This window comes from Staurois parvus, unplaced genomic scaffold (genome assembly GCF_062004578.1).
Source record: "Staurois parvus isolate SC_StPar_1 unplaced genomic scaffold, SC_StPar_1.0 ptg000194l, whole genome shotgun sequence".
Classification (NCBI taxonomy): Eukaryota; Metazoa; Chordata; class Amphibia; order Anura; family Ranidae; genus Staurois; species Staurois parvus.
The window spans coordinates 1853414-1871998 of NW_028317990.1; positions in this window are offsets into that span (position 1 = coordinate 1853414).

Genomic DNA, 18585 nt, shown 5'->3' on the forward strand with positions numbered 1-18585 from the left:
AGTTTCACCTGTAAAGGGCAGTCAGGAAGCTGTTAATAAATGGCTGCCAAAAGAATGTCTGTAGTTGTCTGGTTATTGGGAAGGTTGGAATTTAGTTGGATTGGGGCATATTCAAGGTCATGACAGCTGTAATACATTGCAATAACTTAGTCATGAAATTTACCTCTCTTTTAAAAGGTATTTCAAGCCAGAAAGTTGGACTTCTCGTGCATCTTGCTAGACCATGCTAGAAGGGGTGGGAGATACTAAGCAGAGGTTTTACATAATTTCCCTAAGCTTCTGCATACAAATCAATATACTACCAAGCTAAAGGAAATATATTGTTCCCCTATCAAACCAAAGTAAAATGATAGTGCCTATGAAATTTTCTACAAAATGAGCAAGCATTTACAAAATCCTCTCAGGGGTACCTGAGAAAACAGAGCGCCCAGTTTTACTGATATGGACAGTCTGCATCACATATGAAAAATAAACAGGGAAGATGCTTCTAAATGCAGTATTGCAGTGGATTATTAGGACACAAAAGTAAAAACACTTACAAGATGTACGTAAAATACAGGCTCTTCAGTGGTCCGGTGCCAGGCACTGTCACTCAACCGACCAGCGGTTGTAAGGAGGGTGGAACGTACAGGCAAGATGGCTGCCACACTTCTGGGAGAGGTGTGGAATACACACACAGGATGTGAGGTCAAAACGGGCAGTAAAGCGTTTCGGAGCATGCACAGAAGCTCCTTCAAACCAATAGCCCTGTAATGGAAGCTGCTAAATATAACAAGTGAGGGTGGGGATGTGGGCGGTATTATCACTATGGAACTGACAAAGGTGCCAATCAGAACTCAACAGATACAAAAAGGTTGACTAATCATAGGAATAATTTTGGTATAGGCGCCGGTGCAAACAGCAACACCTATGGTGAAAAAAATTATTGACTGTCAGAGTAATAAGTGGATGTAAATAAGATGTAGTAGCACAGAAAAATTCTAAAAAACAGTCAAGGTTAAAAACTGAATAAATGTATAATAATAAATAACAATAATAATATATGACACATCATCACAAAAAAACATATAACTGACAGTTTAGAGAAAATGATGCACTGTAATGAAAAAGAAGTTAAATATATATAGCAAATATTGAATAAAGGAAAAACAGGAGATGGAGAAGCTAAGAAAGGCAAATGCATAATTATCACCTTGACATTTTTATATATTATGCTAATAACTATGGGCACTTACTATTGTTGTCTACCAGAGTTGTGCTTATTGCTTCCATTAAATATTAGTAAGGAAATCAATATAGGAGGATGGTACAAAACACAAAGCTATAGTTTTGAACTAATTTCCAATTCCTCGTTTAAACCTCCTGGAACTAACACATCCAGGGTATAAATCCAATACATTTCACTCTGGCATAGCCGCTGGATTCGTTCTGCAGTAGAGAGGTCTCAGGGTATGGTTTCAATGAACCATACTATGAGCCCTTCTGTGTACTTATCATGTTGTTCCAAAAAATGTCTGGGTGCACTATGTTTTATAAGATGGCGATGATCACCAAAGCATTTTTGAAGCGAACGTGTGGTTCTGCCCACGTAGTGTAAGACACATGGGTAGGACAAACAAACTACGAATTCCGAGGAGCATGTACAAATTTCTTTTATTTTGTATGTTTTCCCTTTTATGGTGAACTTTTTTTGACCATGGAGAATGAACTTGCAGGTCAAGCACTGTGGTTTTGTACACTGGTATATTCCAATAAAAGGGGAAAAAGTGAGGGGAGGTGTATTACTAGCTTTGGGCCTGAGTTTACTGGGGGGCCACTTTCCCTTTTATGTTTGGTGCTTTTCTATATGCAAATTTATTTTTTTCTGATAGTTGGTGTTTGAGGTGTGGATCATGTAGTAGTATGTGCCAATGTTTTCGTACAACGTTTTCCATTTCTTTATGGTGACTGTGATTTGAGTAATAAAACGAATATCAGATGCCGTGTTGTGTGGTGGAATATCAGATGTATTGGAACCAGTCATGCAAAGTGCGTGGACCTGATCAACTAGAGCAGATGGATACCCCTTCTCTAGGAATTTGTTCCTTAAATGTAATCATTTTGCTGAGTACAATTATGTCTCAGTCTGCAAAACGTGCTCTTAGGGATATTATGAAGCCAGCAGGGATGGTGGCAACTTTTATAGTGTAAAAAAGGAATTGCAGTGGATTTTGTATAATTTTTTGCATGAATCTGATTGTTCTCATGATACATATCCAAATCAAGGAAGGCTAAGTGGTCTTTGTCCACCACAAAGGTAAAAGATAGGCCCATCTCATTATTGCAGTGAAAGACAAAGTCATCAATAGGAGAGGTCTCCCGATCTCAGATGATAATATTGTTGATGTATCAAGCAAAATATACGATATGTGATGCATAGGGGTTGTTATGCCAGATATACATGTTCTCCCAGACCCCCATGGTAAGGTTTGCATATAAAGGGAAAAATTGTCCCCCATAGCAGTGCCCTGTAGTTGTTCTTAGAAGTCTCCATCAAATTGAAAATAATTATGAGCGAGACAAAACAGAATGTCCTCTAAGATGAAAATGGCTTGTTTAGAATGAATGGTGAAACATCAAGAGACACCCAAACATAAGTGGGATGCCACTGGTAGGAGGTAAGTTGTTCCAGTAAATCGGTCTCATCTCTAATATATGACTGTAAGTTTTGAGCCAAGGGCTGTAGAAAAAAGTCAAGATGCTGTGAAAACCCACTCATAATGCTAATTATAGCTGCAACTTTGGGTTGGCCGGGAGGATGTGTAGTATTTTTGTGAACCTTTGGGAGATGGTGGAAATATAGAGTATGATGAAATTCTTTGACTAAGAAGGAGGCTTCTGCTTTGGAAATTACAGTATCTTATCAGTAACAGCCTGATTGACCAATATATTAGCTTAATTTGTGAAGACTAGTTTAGGACACTGTTTTAGTTTGGTATATGTATGTTTATTAGAAAATAGTCTAAGTGCCTCAGCAATGTAATCACCTCTATTTTGTACGACTATACCCCCACCCTTATCAGCATATTTTATAACCAAGTCATGGATGGTGGTGAGATGCCAGGGCTTTCTGTTTATCTAAAGAAAGGTTATGATCCCTGCGTTTGACTTTAGGATTACTGACACACATGGCTTGCAATTCGGAATATACCATGCAATAGAAAGTTTCCAGGCATGGCCCTTTAGATCGTGTGGGATAGAAATTAGATTGGGTCTTAAAATAGTGTGTTTGATCGGAGAGGAAAACCTGGGATGTTGGGTAAAGAAACAAGCCTCAGACTTGGAGGGATCTATATCATCATTTTCTCTAAACTGTCAGTTACATGTTTTTTTTTGTGATAATGTGTCATATATTATTATTATTATTATTATTATTATACATTTATTCAGTTCTAAGCCTTAACTGTTTTTTTAAATTTTGCTGTGCTACTAAATATTATTTACATCCACCTTTTTTATTCTGGTTCTGACAGGCAATAATTATTTTCACTTTAGGTTTCGCTGTTTGCACTGGTGCCTATACAAAAATTAGTCCTATGATTGAGTTAACCTTCTTGCATCTACTGAGTTCTGATTGGATCCTTTCTTAGTTCCCTAGTGATAATACCACCAACATTCCCGCCCTCACTTGCTATATCTAGCATCTTCCATTACAGACCTGTTGGTATGAAGAAAGGGACTCTGTGCGTGCTCCGAAACATGTTACCACCCCCTTTGATGTCATATCTGGCTTGTGCATTCCACACCTCTCCCAGAAGTGTGGCAGCCATCTTGCCTGTACATCCCACCCTCCTTGCAACTGCTGGTTGGTTGAGTGACAGTGCCTGGAACCAGACTACTGATGAGCCTATATTATATGTATATCTTGTAAGTGTTTTTACTTTTGTGTCCTAATAAACCCCTGCAATACTGCAGCAGAATACAGCAGAAGCATCTTCCTTGTTGTTATTTGCCAGAGTCCGCTTCCACTCATGAAGAGCAGCTGTCAGAGCCTGGGATCGAACCTGGGCCTTCTGCGGTGAGAGGCAATGTTTCTTCTCACTAAGCTACCTGGGATGCTAGACAACAATCTGCCTGATCTATTGGATAATCCTGCCTTGTGCCTTGATTTCTCTTGAACCTTGAACTCCTTGCTCTTCCCATGAACTTCCTTATAAAAGCCATGTCCATGCACTTCCTCCTTGCCAGATTATTGTGCCTTCCCAGCCAATATTCCGCTTACCGTTCCTGCTGCTGTCTACATCTTCGTTACCAACCTTTGGCTTGCTACTGACTACGATTCTGCCTCATCCTATCTACTACCATTTGTGACCGACCCTTGGCTTGTGACTGACTCCGCTTCTGTTTGATCCCTAATCTGTTTGATCCGCTTTTGGTTTCCAGCTTGGTCATTCCCTGGTGGGGTGATCCTGAGATCTGCGACCTGGTATTAGCACGTAGCCAAATCTATCTCCACCATTAGGAGCTCTGGGGAAAACTGGCTAATACTTAGACCCTGCACCTCAGGTGAGCCTGCGTCATTCCCAGGGTGATCCGCTGGTGTACCAACCCTGCTGGTTTCAGGTAAGCCTTACACTGCTGTAGCAACTAGTCTCTGAACCTGACCCAGACCGTGACAGCAGCTCTAGTGCCCTCTTGGTTCCTGTTATCTCTCTCCTTTCCACATGGTGCCCAAGATAAATCTAATTCTGGAGGTCCTGTTGATGCTTTTTATTTAGTGAGCCAGTTTGTCCCACACATATCAGCACTTTGCACCTGCTTGGCTAAATGCAGATGTGTAGATGTGGATTTTGCACATTTAATAAAATAGATTGTAATTAATAATTACAGGAAGGGAATGTTGCATTAAATTAACATTATGTACTTAAATTACATTCACCATCAGAAAAAATATTTTGGGGCTATTATTGTTGGAAAAATCATGCCCCAAAAGAAAGTCACAAAAAAGTCACGTTTTCTTATCTGTATGCTTGTTCTTAGCCAGTGGGCAAGAAAATGTGAAATCCAAAGTTGGGTGATCAGCATGTTTGGAAGGAGGGATCATGAATGGCAGCCTATAAGTTTCTTCACCCACATGTACATTACGCAATAGTCATTTTGTAGATTAACAAAATCTACTAAAGGCATAGATTTTGTTCCCATTGCAAAGTAAATGATAAGTAAATAAGTTAAAGCTGTGTTTATTTTATTTGCCTAATGATGTGTGAGAATAATTAAAACAAATGATTTTTGCTGGCACATGTATGGTTGTTTGAAATAAACACAGCTCCACCATATCTACTAAACTCAGTGAATATTCACTTTACAAAGCAAACAACCTCTATTTATTTAATAAATGAAACCCAGTATGTATGTCCAAAGTTTTTAGGCATGTCTTCATGTTGTGAATGTTAACTATATAAAGAGAGTCATTTTCGGCTGAAGATGTGGAGAATGTTGGGGGCCATCTATACAATGCAAGGTCAACTGGAATTTTGGTTTGGTTGTCTGTGATCCTGCTCGGCTCAGTTTATATAGGATATCAATTCATTGTTGATGGATTTAATTTTTATTTTTATTTTTGCCAATTCCCTGAAGAAATTTCTGGGGACATTGGTTTTCTGATTATGTTATATTTTGCAATTGCTTTCAATATACCTATGGATTACATGTTATGTCATGATTAATATTGGTAGTTACAAAATATGATGACATTTGACACTATTTAATTAAAGTGTGATGTTCTTTGAGCTTTCAGTTTGTATGGAAATTGTGCAGCCTGGGAGGCAGGAGTTGGTTACAATTATATATTAAGGATACAAGGTATTTTAAATGTATCTGCAATGACTACAAAGTGCTAGTTTGAAAGCTAGACTCATAAGGTGCTTTGGTTTTCAGTGATGATAAAATACATGATGAGCATAGTGTCCTGATGTTTTTCATTTATGTTAGAGAGCCAATGTCCTAATGTCTCAGAACTTTACTTGCTGCATGCTTGATCGAACATAGTAAGGACACAGATGACAGCCCATTTTAAGTCAACAATAGCAGCTGTTATATTTCTTTGCTGAAAATTTCCCTTTAGTATTTTCTGCCATTTGGGTCAATATGATATTAAGGTGGTATTAAAACTTAAATTTGTTTAAATTATTATTATTATACAGGATTTATATAGCGCCAACAGTTTGCGCATCGCTTTACAATATAAGGGAGACAGTACAATTACAATACATTTCAGTACAGAAGGAATAGGGGGGCCCTGCTCGTGGAGCTTACAATCTAAAGGAAGGGGGAGGTGATACAAAAGGTGATAGCTGCGGGGGATGATCTGGTAGAGGTGATTCAAGTAGAGTTTTTAGGTGAAGGTGGGGTAGGCTTCCCTGAAGAAGTGAGTTTTCAAAGATCGCCTAAAGGCAGACAGGGTGGGGGCTGACCGGACATGCTGTGGTAGGGAGTTCCAGAGCATGGGAGAGGGTCTAGAGACGTCCTGGAGGCAAGCGTGGGAGGAGAGAGGAGGATATCATGGGAGGATCGGAGTGGGCGATTTGGGAGGTATCTGTGGATGAGGTTGGTGATGTAGCTAGGGGCAGTGTTGTGGATGGCTTTGTAAGCTGTGGGTAGTATTTTGAATTTTATATGTTGGGTTAGTGAAGCCAGGGGAGGGATTGACAGAGAGGGGCAACAGTCGCTGATCGGTTGGTAAGATATATGAGTCTAGCAGCAGTATTCATAACAGACTGAAGGGGGGATAGCCTGTGTAACGGTAGACCAGTGAGGAGGGAGTTGCAGTAATCGAGGTGGGATATAACCAAGGTGTGGATAAGTTGTTTTGTGGTGTCATTGGTCAGGAAGGGGCGGATTTTGGAAATGTTTCGGAGGTTGAGGTGGCAGGATTTAGCCAGTGAGTGGATGTGGGGCCCAAAGGAGAGGTCAGAGCCTAGGATTACGCCTAGCACCCTGGCATGAGGGGAAGGCCCAATGGTTGTGCTGTTGATCTTAATGGTAAAGTCGTAAGTGGGGGATCGGGGAGGAGGAAATATTACAAGCTCAGTTTTTGAAAGATTGAGTTTAAGGTAGTGATTTGACATCCATGCTGATATGTCGCTTAGTAGATTTGAGATGCGTGAGGAGATTGAGGGGGTGAGCTGGGGAGTGGAGAAATAGATCTGGGTGTCATCAGCATAGAGGTGGTATTGGAAGCCATGGGAGGTTATCAGTTTGCCTAGGGAGGAGGTATAGAGAGAGAAAAGGAGGGGCCCAAGAACAGAACCTTGGTTTACCCCAACAGAAAGAGGAAGCGGAGCGGAGGAGGAGGAGTTGTATGTGACACTGAAAGTGCGCTGACAAAGGTAAGAGGAGAATCAGGAGAGAGCATCATAAACATCATACTTAATGTAATGATATTTCACAGAGCAGCCCTGATCCTCTTCTCCTGGAGTCCCTTGCTGGCACTCCTGGCTCCCCCTCTTCAGTGACTGCCCCCATAGAAAGACTCTTTCTATAGGGGCACTTAGTGTGGGCTTGATCCCGAACCTCCCTGTCTGTGTCTGTTGATTTGATTGACAGCAGCAGTAGCCAATGGCTCCCACTGCTGTCAGTCTGCCCAGTGAGGAGAAAGAGCCAGGAGAGTTGATGCTCTTGTGCACATCGCTAGATTAAGATCAGACTCAGGTAAGTATAAGCAGGAGCTGGGGGGATACTGCAGCACAGAAGTTTTTTTTTACCTTAATGCATAGAATGCATTAAGGTAAAAAGCCTTCAGGCTTTAAGAACCATTTTAAGTTAAGGGTCCAATGAGAAGACAAAGTCAGATGGGTACAATTAGCCCCATATCTGATAATGAAGTAAAATACATTACAAACTATTGTAGTCAAGTTTGGAAGCACTGGAGCTTTGTCTATTAGAACATCCCATGACAGGAATAATTGGGAGGCTACTGCAGGTATATACAGGAAGCTTTAGGTATCTACAGATTAAACCTGTAGAAATCCCTTGTAGTGATAGAGTCTCTTTAAGGTCCCATATTCCTTCCGACACTCAGGTACCTTGAGGATTTAAATATAGAAACCACTCCTGTAAAATATCTACCTTTCAGGGCTACCAGGAAAATTGAAATCTAACATGAAAACTATAAACATAGCTGTTATGCAACCAACTGTTGGTCCATATGTGGACTTCTACAGGAAACAGAAAAAAAATATAACTTGTACAGTATCCTCAGAAGTATCTTCAGGTCACCAGGTGAATTTAACCTGTAATTTATGGTACATGAATGAGCCCATCTATGCTTGACTTGGATGTCACCCATTTTGCTAGGAACCCATAAAGCAGTTTACAGTACTTTAAAAAGATATAAAAGTCAACTCCGTCTCATATAACTTCTAGTTGAAGGAACTGGCGTAACAGCAAAAGTCCATCATAGAGAGATATAGGGAGCGCCCCCACATAAGCAAATGGGGGGAAAAGACTGCCTAGGTCTTGGACTGGCTATGAGTATAGTTCCGCTTTATTAACACCTTCAATCTGTTATAGGCGGGGCGGGACACTCCTCCTTCTGAGTGGGCGTAATATGACGTCTTGTCAGAAGGGGCCGCACAGAAGCACGATCTCTCACCTGCTATGTCCAGGAGACACAGATCACTACACCGGCCCTTTGCCAGTGTCATGTGACCACTGTGACCAATCACAGAAGACCCCATGACAATGGTATACAATGGATGGCTTCCTTTCATGCCATCCATTGTATATAATTGTGTTGTGGCCAAAGCAGTCACATGGTACATACAGGGCCAATCACAGCCCATCTGTATCATGTGATGAGCTTTGCCCAATCAGCTAATCACATTCAGTTTCATTCAGTAACAATGGTTGCAGATATCAATGAAATACATTGGTATTAACAATCATACATTGATGATGATGACCACTTGCCCAGAGTACTTCAATGTTACTATGGTAACATTGTATTGCTTTTGTCACAATGTGTTATAGAAAATAAAAAAATAAAAATGTTTTTTTACATACCGTCACTAGTAAGTGTCCCTAATCACCGCCACGCCAGTTATATAATAACGCTGTACTGAACTGGTGACAACATGTTAAAAAAAATAAATAATTGTGAATTTTTGTTTAATTTCTTCATTTTCCAAAAAATTCTAACAAAATTACAACTTCAAAAAAAAAAACATACCATGCCTCTTACTAAATACCTTAGACTATCTATTTTCCAAAAATAGGTAATTTTGGGGGTATTTGTATTATCCTGGCATTTTTGGGCCTTAAGAAATGAAGTCGTCAGTACATCTGGATTCATCAAATGTCAGATATACCATGGTTTGTGGACTCTATAACTTTCCTACAGACTAAATAATATAAACCAATTTGTGGTATTTTCACCAAAGCAGTGTAGCAGAATACATTTTGAACTGTTATTTATTTGCAAAATCTTATAACAGAAACAAAGAAAAACGCATTTTTTTTCAAACGTTTCAGGGTTTTTTATGTTTATTTAGCAAAAAAATTTAAACTCAGTGGTGATTAAACACCACCAAAAGAAAGCTCTATTTGTGTGAAAAAAATGATAACTTTTTTTATGGGTACAGTTTGCATGATCGCACAATTGTCATTCATAATGCGACAACACTGAAAGCTGAAAATTGGCCTAGGCAGGAAGTGGGTAAAGTGCCTGGTGTTGAAGTGGTTAAAAAAGTTATACCCACTTTTGCATTACTTTCGGTACAGCCTTTGTATATTGCACTCATTATTATTTGCTATTTTTTTTTTTTTTATAATCAGAAATTATGTTCATAATTCACTATAGGTTTTATTGCATGGAACATCTGAATTTACTGCATGCATGTTATCAATGTTTTTATATTAATACAATTCATAAAGATTATATCACAGGTTATAGCTCCCTAAAGTACCACTCATTTTTGGCTGGTATTAATTTGGAATTTCTATAAAGTACCTATTGAGGAGAGCAGAAAATGTGGCAATTTGAACTGCAAATAAAAACACTTTTTGAGATTAAACACCAAGCCATGTGTAATATAGGGTTTCAATAGTTAAATTGTCATACGGCAGAGCTTACTTACTAAAGGCTATGGGTGTACGATGGCCAATCGATTGTGAGCGGACAACCCAATTTTGGCCTCACAGTATTAACTAGCTCTTTAAAAAATTATATTTCAAAAATCTGTGAATCTTATTATAGTAACTTATTAAAATTTTATTATCCAGTACCTCATTACTGTAATACAAGAACTTTTCCAAGGACTGACCCTAAAAAATATGATCATTGGATTTAATAATTTGGAGAAAAACTGAGCAAAAATGTATTAACCATAGCAGTAATGCTAGGAACTGTTATAATGTATATTACTAGTAATCACAGTACTCATGGCATTATATAGTACACAAACATTCTATAGCCAAATGATTGCTGTGAAATAATAATAGACCTGTATGTGTGCATATACATGCAATATACCAACTCACCAGGGAAATTAGACCGCTCGCTGTTTGTGATGGAGCCAGTGCAACTCTTGAGAGAGCCAAATGAAGCTGAAAATCAATAAAGTGAGTGTGTGAATGGTAAAAACACTAAAGCTCCAATTGGAGCTATTTCAACTAATGCAGTTTAATTTTAACATCCCAAAGATCTATTTTTCTAAGATAAAATGTTGTATACCTATATATGGAAGATACAAGAGCTTAATTGTCGAGGGAGTAAAATATTAAGCATGTTCTAGCCATTTACTACACAGCTTAACATTATTATTATTATAATACAGGCTTTATACAGTGCCAACAGTTTACGCAGCGTTTTACTAAATATAGGAGGACAGAACAATTACAATACAGTTTAATACAGGCCCCTGCTCATAGAGCTTACAATCTAAAGGACATCCACTCAAGAATCCATTCCAACATATATTATTAAAACAAAAATGAACTTTCAGTTTAAAGGTCCACACTAGGAGCAGAAAAAAATGCCGAAACCTCTGACAGAAAAAGCGGCATAAAAATGCTCAATGGCTCACATTGCACCAGAGTTTAGAAGAGTTTATGGGCATTCACTTTTATAAGCGTTTTTTTTTTAACATTTCAGTCTGCTCATTTCAGTTGCACTTGAAAATGCTGAACGCCCCTAAACACAGCATTTATGAGCATTTAGCGTTTTTTTCTGCCTGGAAATTACTCTCAAAAATGCACTTGTGATGTTATTTTCTGCCTCTAAACTCCTCTTAAAATATGCCTCTAAACCCTCTAGTGTGTATGAACACACAATAACATTGAGCTGCTTCTACAGGTAGTAGAAAAAAAAATGCAAAACTCCTATATGAACCTTTAGGCCTCATTCACATCTCGCCATTTGGGACTGCAGTCAGAATCACTGTGATTCTGCTTCTAATCGCAAATTATTTGGCAATTGCAGCACAATGTTCTGCAGGTATTTGGGTCCCATTACCCTTCCAGAGTACCCCAAATCACAGCAAACCACACCTTTCAAAATTGTGTGAAGCTTGCCGCCTGAAAAAGAGCAGGAGCTGCATTTTGAGCGACAAATGCGCAAGGGGCAGCCCATTCAAGACAATGGGCTGCCCTATGCGACATGCAAAATTGAGTGACAATCACCAGCCAAAATCATATGAATGCAGACTGAATGAACTAAATACATTCCAGGAACATTACACATTGTTTTCTTGAGTAGAAAAGCCTGTCCCCTGTCAGAATGCTGCATAGAAAGACTATTGCTTCCTGTGTGGAAGCAGTGGCCTCTCTGCAGAAGTTTGACATGTCAAATCACAGCTCCAGCTCTCTAATCAACAAGGAGTAAGAGTTTATTAATTGTAGAGGCATAGGTCTAAGTTAGGGTTTTTTTTTTTTACACAATACAAAATTTAAAAAGTACAAATTCACAATGGTGGTAATCCTTTTTTTTTTTTCCTTGCTTTGTATTTTAGTGTATGTATATATATATATATATAAATATCAAATAACAAGAAAATGAAAAAAAGGAAGGTGCTATTTTCACATTTTTTCAAATGTATGGTTCAAAACTCCTCAAGAAGCAACAAACAACATCAACAAACAAACATAATACATCTGGGATCAGATCTGTGCAGGTGGTGCAACTCACATCTGCATGGGCACAGCAGACCACTTATTTGAAAAAAAGAACAATTGAGGACTGTCTGTGATACAATTTTTATTTGCTCTAATTTTTAGGTTTCCTGTCTCTCCTGACCCCGCTCTGGAAGCCCAACCCTTGCTGACATCACTTTAAGCCTCTGGTTAGGCAAACTCTTTGGCTGCAACCACAAAATAGACTCACAAACAGTTTAGAGTAAACTGATATCTTGATTGTATTAAAGTCAAAGATGGGCACAGTAATACAACAGAAAATTATATGCATGAAATACTTACTGTCACGCTAAGTAATGGTCACAAAACAGCACAATCTCAATCAGTTTTAGATGTCCTGCAGTTAAAAATTTAAATGAGGCCCAGCCCTGAGATGTTTCTTGCCCAGTGAGCTACTAAAAAAAACTAACAATTAGAAAGGCTCACTCACGTTGGGGTCTCATTGATGTACGACTGAGTTTGATTCTGAAGAAAGAAGAGCTCTTCAATTAGATAAGTCAATGTCCCTTTTTAAACTGCAGTATCTGTTCTTCTGTGTGCTCGATGGGGCCCTAGTTGGTGCACATGAGGATGCAAATCTTCCCTGCAGCAAAGATAGAAGTTTCTTAATGTAGAGTGCTTGAGGTGATTGTAGCCGTATTAGTGCATTTGGAAACTAGGGATTGGAACTGCCTGTCTAAGTGATACTGAATTTTGAATAGTACCCCTTTATCACACACGGGGTGAGATGTAAGACTAGGTGAAGAATAAAGATTAAAGGACTACCAAAATGAGCTGCTGTAGGGAGAAGTTGCCCTTTGGATCTCAGTGGCAAACTGTAACAATAAGAGGGTTCCTTGGTGAATGGAGCAGGCTGCAATGGAAGCAAGAATACAGCCTAACCTACAGAGGGCAGATGTCACAGTAGGCTCTTGTGATTAGATATGCTGGAAATGTGCTAACTAGTAAGCTGGACAACCCAGGCCTTAAAATGTGTAACATGAGAAATGATAGCAGTCAACTGCGTAGAAAGTAGCTGAATTTGGTAATGTCTTGTACACTTTAACTTGAATCTGGGACTCTCTCACCTGATCCGTGGCCTCGGTCAGGCAGTGAATGCCTGTAGATGGGGATCCACTGGGTGCTCATGGTTTCTCAGTCAGAGATCGCTCTGGACAACAGCATTTTGGACTGCCTGCTCACAGGGCTTTCTGCTGAGCTTGTCAGCAGTGATGGCAGTCATTCTCTTTCTCTCTCCTTCAGTCTTTGCAGCTAGGCCCCACTTGGACCTTCAGCGTTCCACACAGTCCTCTCGTCACACCTGCTCTCTTGCTCACCCTGTCCACTTGCTCCCCTGAGTTCCTGGGCTTCTGTATTTATTTTCCCCTGCCCATCCTCCAGCTCCTCTGGGAAGTGTAGTTTACCAGCCCACTGTCAAATAGTGAAGTCCTGCAATTCAACCCAGGAGTCCCACAAAGCTTTCCAACAGGGTCTGTACATTTGAGCTGCAGAACACTGCCATCTTCTGTCCATTTAACATCCTGCAACCAGTATTACGGCAGGGTGTTATATAACATCGGTGTCCTGTCTACAACTCATTAGCAACAGGATTGCTAGACAGAACACTTTTCTCCTTCTACGGTATGTAGAATACCTCTCACTAGTGAGTGAGTAATGTCTCCCTGTCCTGGCAAGTAAGGTTGCATCACTGTAGAATCAGGTGAGGGGTTGCTGGTATGTCATGGGCCTTAGGTCCGTTCACACCAAGGCAATAGAAAACACATATTGATCTTTTAATGCATTCAAATTTTATGTAACACAAGGTATGAGTGTTTTGGGTATATTTTCCTTCCTTTTCAAAAAAATATTTCCTTCTATAAAGTCATGTATTTTTAACATGTTACTATGCGATTTCTTTCAAAGGCCCACTAAAGATATATGCAGGAATTTGTTTTAGAAAAGCACACCACTGTTCTGTAAGACAACACACTGATATGCAGAGCTTCATAGACTATAATGGAAACTATTTTCTCTGCTGTTTTGGGGTGAACACACTTTTAATGCAATTAAAGCACAGTGGTGTGAATGGGTACTTAGGGGGTTATTTACTAAACCTAGAAAGTGCAAAATCTGATGCTGCTCTGCATAGAAACCAATCAGCTTTCAGGTTTTATTGCCAAAGCTTAAAGTGTCATTAAACCCACATTATAAAAAAAACTATACATAAATGCTGTATTCCATGGTGTTCATACTCATTTGATATGGGATTCATTTTCTGTTTTTTGTTAAAAACCTGGTTGATCCTGTTTTTGTCTATCTACACCTTCTGCCCATGTCCACAAAGCACTTTGGGATTTTGCAAAGCAGTGTTAGCAGCTAGAGCACATGCTCAGTTTCCAGTGAGTTTATATCCTGAGCATATTCTCCCTATCATATCTGTGTAGCCCATGTGACTAAAGAATCACACATGTGGGTGTATACAAGTGTTAAATGACACTCCCTCCTTCCCTCCTCCTCCATGACCACTAACCATCCAAACACAATGGGGTAGGATATTACATGTTGATAGATGGTGGCTTCACCTTCCTGTTATTTTAAAACACAGGCTGGAGGGACATGACAACACCTGTGAGAAGCTGAAATATACCCACACCATGTTATTGCAAAAAACAATAAAGATTTGATTTTAAATATATATTTGTATGACACTTAAAAAGTTTGATTATAATTATTTATTCTACTCTGAATCCCAAAGGCTGTTTTTTTTTCAATTTGAACATGTGATCAGCAGCAGAAGACTAGAAGCTCCTCCTGCTTATGTTTCCCTGCAGATAGGCTGGAAAAGATTTGTGTCATGTGACGGCTGTTTATCAATTAGGAAAAAGATACTTAGATGTATTCTTTTTTTATTTTTTTAATTAAAATAATTACTGTGCCATCATCAACATACATAAAGATAAGGGACAATGTAAATTAAACAGTGTGTTTAGTATCACTTTAATTGAACAAGCTGAAGTTAGAAGCTGATTGGCTGCAATGCGCAGCTGTGCCAGATTCTGAGTGCTCCAGTTTTTGTAAATCGCCCCATTAGTGTCTGTGTACATGGACACTTGTTGGTTGCTGCTTACCTATGTTTGTGAAATAGTTTTGTATAATTTGAAGTGCAGCAGGTGAATTTTGAATATTAATATTTGGTCTTTCTCAAGAAATGAGATCGGGAGTTCAAAAGAAAAATAGGAGAAGGTAGGAGAGCCATTTATAGGTTATTACGCTTTAGTATGATATTGATAAGAAAGGTGAATCAGAAAAAAAAAAATCACACTGAATGTCAGAAAAGGTTGCAATAAACCATGTAGATGGTAAAGAAACCTAGAGCAAGAGCCTGTGTAGAATATATTTATGTGTCTGTATCTGTCTTCATGCAGATTTCTATTCTTCCTTGGTCGCTATCACTACTTGAAGAAGAGCCAAGCTCTGGTCCCTCTGAGTGAGTACAGCATGAGGATGGTAGTACTAAATGGTAGGATGGTAGTATTAGATGGTGTATGCAGCAGGACATCCTGAACTGACCTACATAGCAAAGGCACCTATTGATACAGATGTGTACTACACCAAATATGAAGAGGCATTTTGGTCAATAAAGAAGTTCATACCCCTCTGGACCTAAGCCTTTAAGACGTCCTTACCCAATATCCAAAACTGTCATTTTGTCACCGCTCAACAAATCAGGTCTAGAACTCATCAGCACAACCTAGCTCAAATTTTTACTTGGATCTTATGGAGCTGTGTTTATTTCTGCATTTTCCTTTCTGTGCCTTCTAGGCTAATTTTTCGATTCTTACAAGTTAAGTGCAAACAATAACATGCCAAAGATTAAAAATGTATGTTTTCTTGAAAGCTCCTAAGACCATATTGCATTTGACTTTCTTTTAGTTTGACTCCCACGTACAGTAACCCATAATCACCTATCCCATCCTATATGTCAAATAAACAGACTAGCTCTGGCATGTTGATTAATAATCTCTAGTATTTAGCCACATTTTGTTGATCCAATATTTGCCATGGCTCAGCTGCCGATGTTAGATAGTTAGTTTTGCTGAAAAACGACAAAAGTCCATCTAGTTCAACCACTTATGTGCCCAGGAGTGCCCTGATTTTTTTTCTATTAGGTGTAAACCCTAAGTGGATGATATTTAGATCAATAAAGCATTGTGCAACAAAAACACCTTTCATTTTTCAATAGAGTAAAATATTGCTTTCACCTTTTTTTTCATATAAATACTGCGGATCTTCTGCAGCCTTGTTGCAGCCACTTTCTTGCCCACTTACATGCACTCCTAGCTATGGATGACTGAATGGTTGTTCAGACAAATGCTCAAACATTTGCTCGCTTGGCCTCATGTTCGGTGGGAACCAATGTTGGGAACTCTCAGTGGTTCCTAAGGAATCTGCAGATGCTTCTACCAGCTGCATCCCTAGGAACCACTGATGTCACAAGCAGTCCCTCACAATTAACTAAGGAGTACGGATAGCAGTGATATCACTGGCAATATTTGGTCAATGATGTAATTACTACCCCTTCCCTTATAGGGAGAGGAGTAGTCACTTAGCTGGTGTATCATTGAGATCAGTTTTTTCCAGGTTAGTTGGAGGGATATGTGATTAACAATAGATTACAATGAGATAGCTTTTGGAGGATTTTTATTTTTAATAAAGGATTTATCAAAAATATAGGTGTCTTTATTTCTATGTGAAATTGTTTTTAGGGGGAATAAGTAGGGGTACTCCGTAGGAGTCAGTGGTGTCACTAAAGTTGGTATCAAATTGTGCTGTAAAACATGGTGCCACACCCCCCATTTAATAGTTTCGGACCAGCACCCACCTGGATCCAGCCTTGGTACTAGGGTTGTCATCTTGAATCCAGACCTAAACCCTTTAGCTACGTATGCCATGGCAAACAGTGAGTGTGAGCAAATTGCTTTAGCAGTGGAAGAGGCTTAAAATTACATGGTTAAGCAATTCTTGAACCCATAAAATTTGTGTAGATTGCTAAGCAACATGTAGGACTCTCACAGAAATGTATAAACCTCTACACAATCATTTTTCAAAATTAATACTCTAGTTACACATGATTTTGCATACAATGAACCAGACAGGTGGCAATGCTGAAGCTACATTCACACATGTGATTTAGGCTGGTGCGAATTGGAATGGCAGGAATCTTCTGATTCCTGTTGTGGCTCTGGTGCAGCCACCACCCCGTTCATTATGACAGGTCACCGTCAGCCACAGCTATTTGCGGCTCTCTGCACAGCCAGCGATTACCTGCAGTGATCACTGTTGGACGCACACAAACTACATCCTGCAGTGATCACCACAGGTAATTGCTGGCTGTGCAGAGAGTTAATGTCTTAGTGAATGGGGCCACCTCAGAGCCACAGCAGGAATCAGAAGAAGTTGTCTCAGTCTTGATTACTGGTGTTAATGTAGCCTAAATGTGAAAAAAGTAATTCCCTATGCCATGACATCAGAAGTCCAGCCCTGTGATAAATATGTCAGTGTACAGCCCTCTCTGTACACTGCTTACACATATGACATTACAGCTGCTTCCAGGCACAGTCAGTCTGCTACCCCCTTTATCCCCCCACCAGTTTCTGAGTATTCTCCCAAGAACCCAAGCTAATTTAGTGGGTTTAGCCACCTTCCTGTATCACCCCTCCAACATACCCATGGCCTGGCAGATGTGGCTGCAGGTGTGAGCCCCGCATAGTGTCAGCCAGTGGCTGGCCCCCTCCTCTAACTCACCATATGGATGCTTTGCCTCAAACTAAGGGGCGCTCTCAAGGACTGCCATGATCTTGAGTATATGCACTGATGAGGAGACCGGGGCAGGCATAGGCAGTGAGTCTGGCTGCTGGATAACACACAGCTAGGACTGAGAGGGAGGAGAGGTGGACGGGGGTCCTTACACATAGAACGGCACAGGGCCCCGGCTGGAGCCCTAGGTGCCTATGTTATTGAGCACCGTACTGCTGCCTTTGAGGACCTAGAGCTCTGGACACCTGGGGGTTTATTTACTAAAGCTGGAGAGTCCAAAATCAGACTCCCTTCTGCATAGAAACCAATCAGCTTCCAGGTTTCATTGCCAAAGCTTCATTGAACAAGCTGAGGTTAGAAGCTGATTGGTTTCTATGCAGAAGGGAGTCTGATTTTGGACTCTCCAGCTTTAGTAAATAAACCCCCTGGTGTCTCCCCTCTGGCAGGTGTCACCTGGGTGCTGTCCACACCCTGGTAGGGGTACCCCACACACATTAATTGAAAAATGAGTGTTTTCCCTCCCCTCCCCCTTGATTATTTTTTGCACCACATTTTATGCAATAAAAAGCTCACAAACTATAATATGAAACCATTTTGCCAATGACCAATTAGTATGATGCT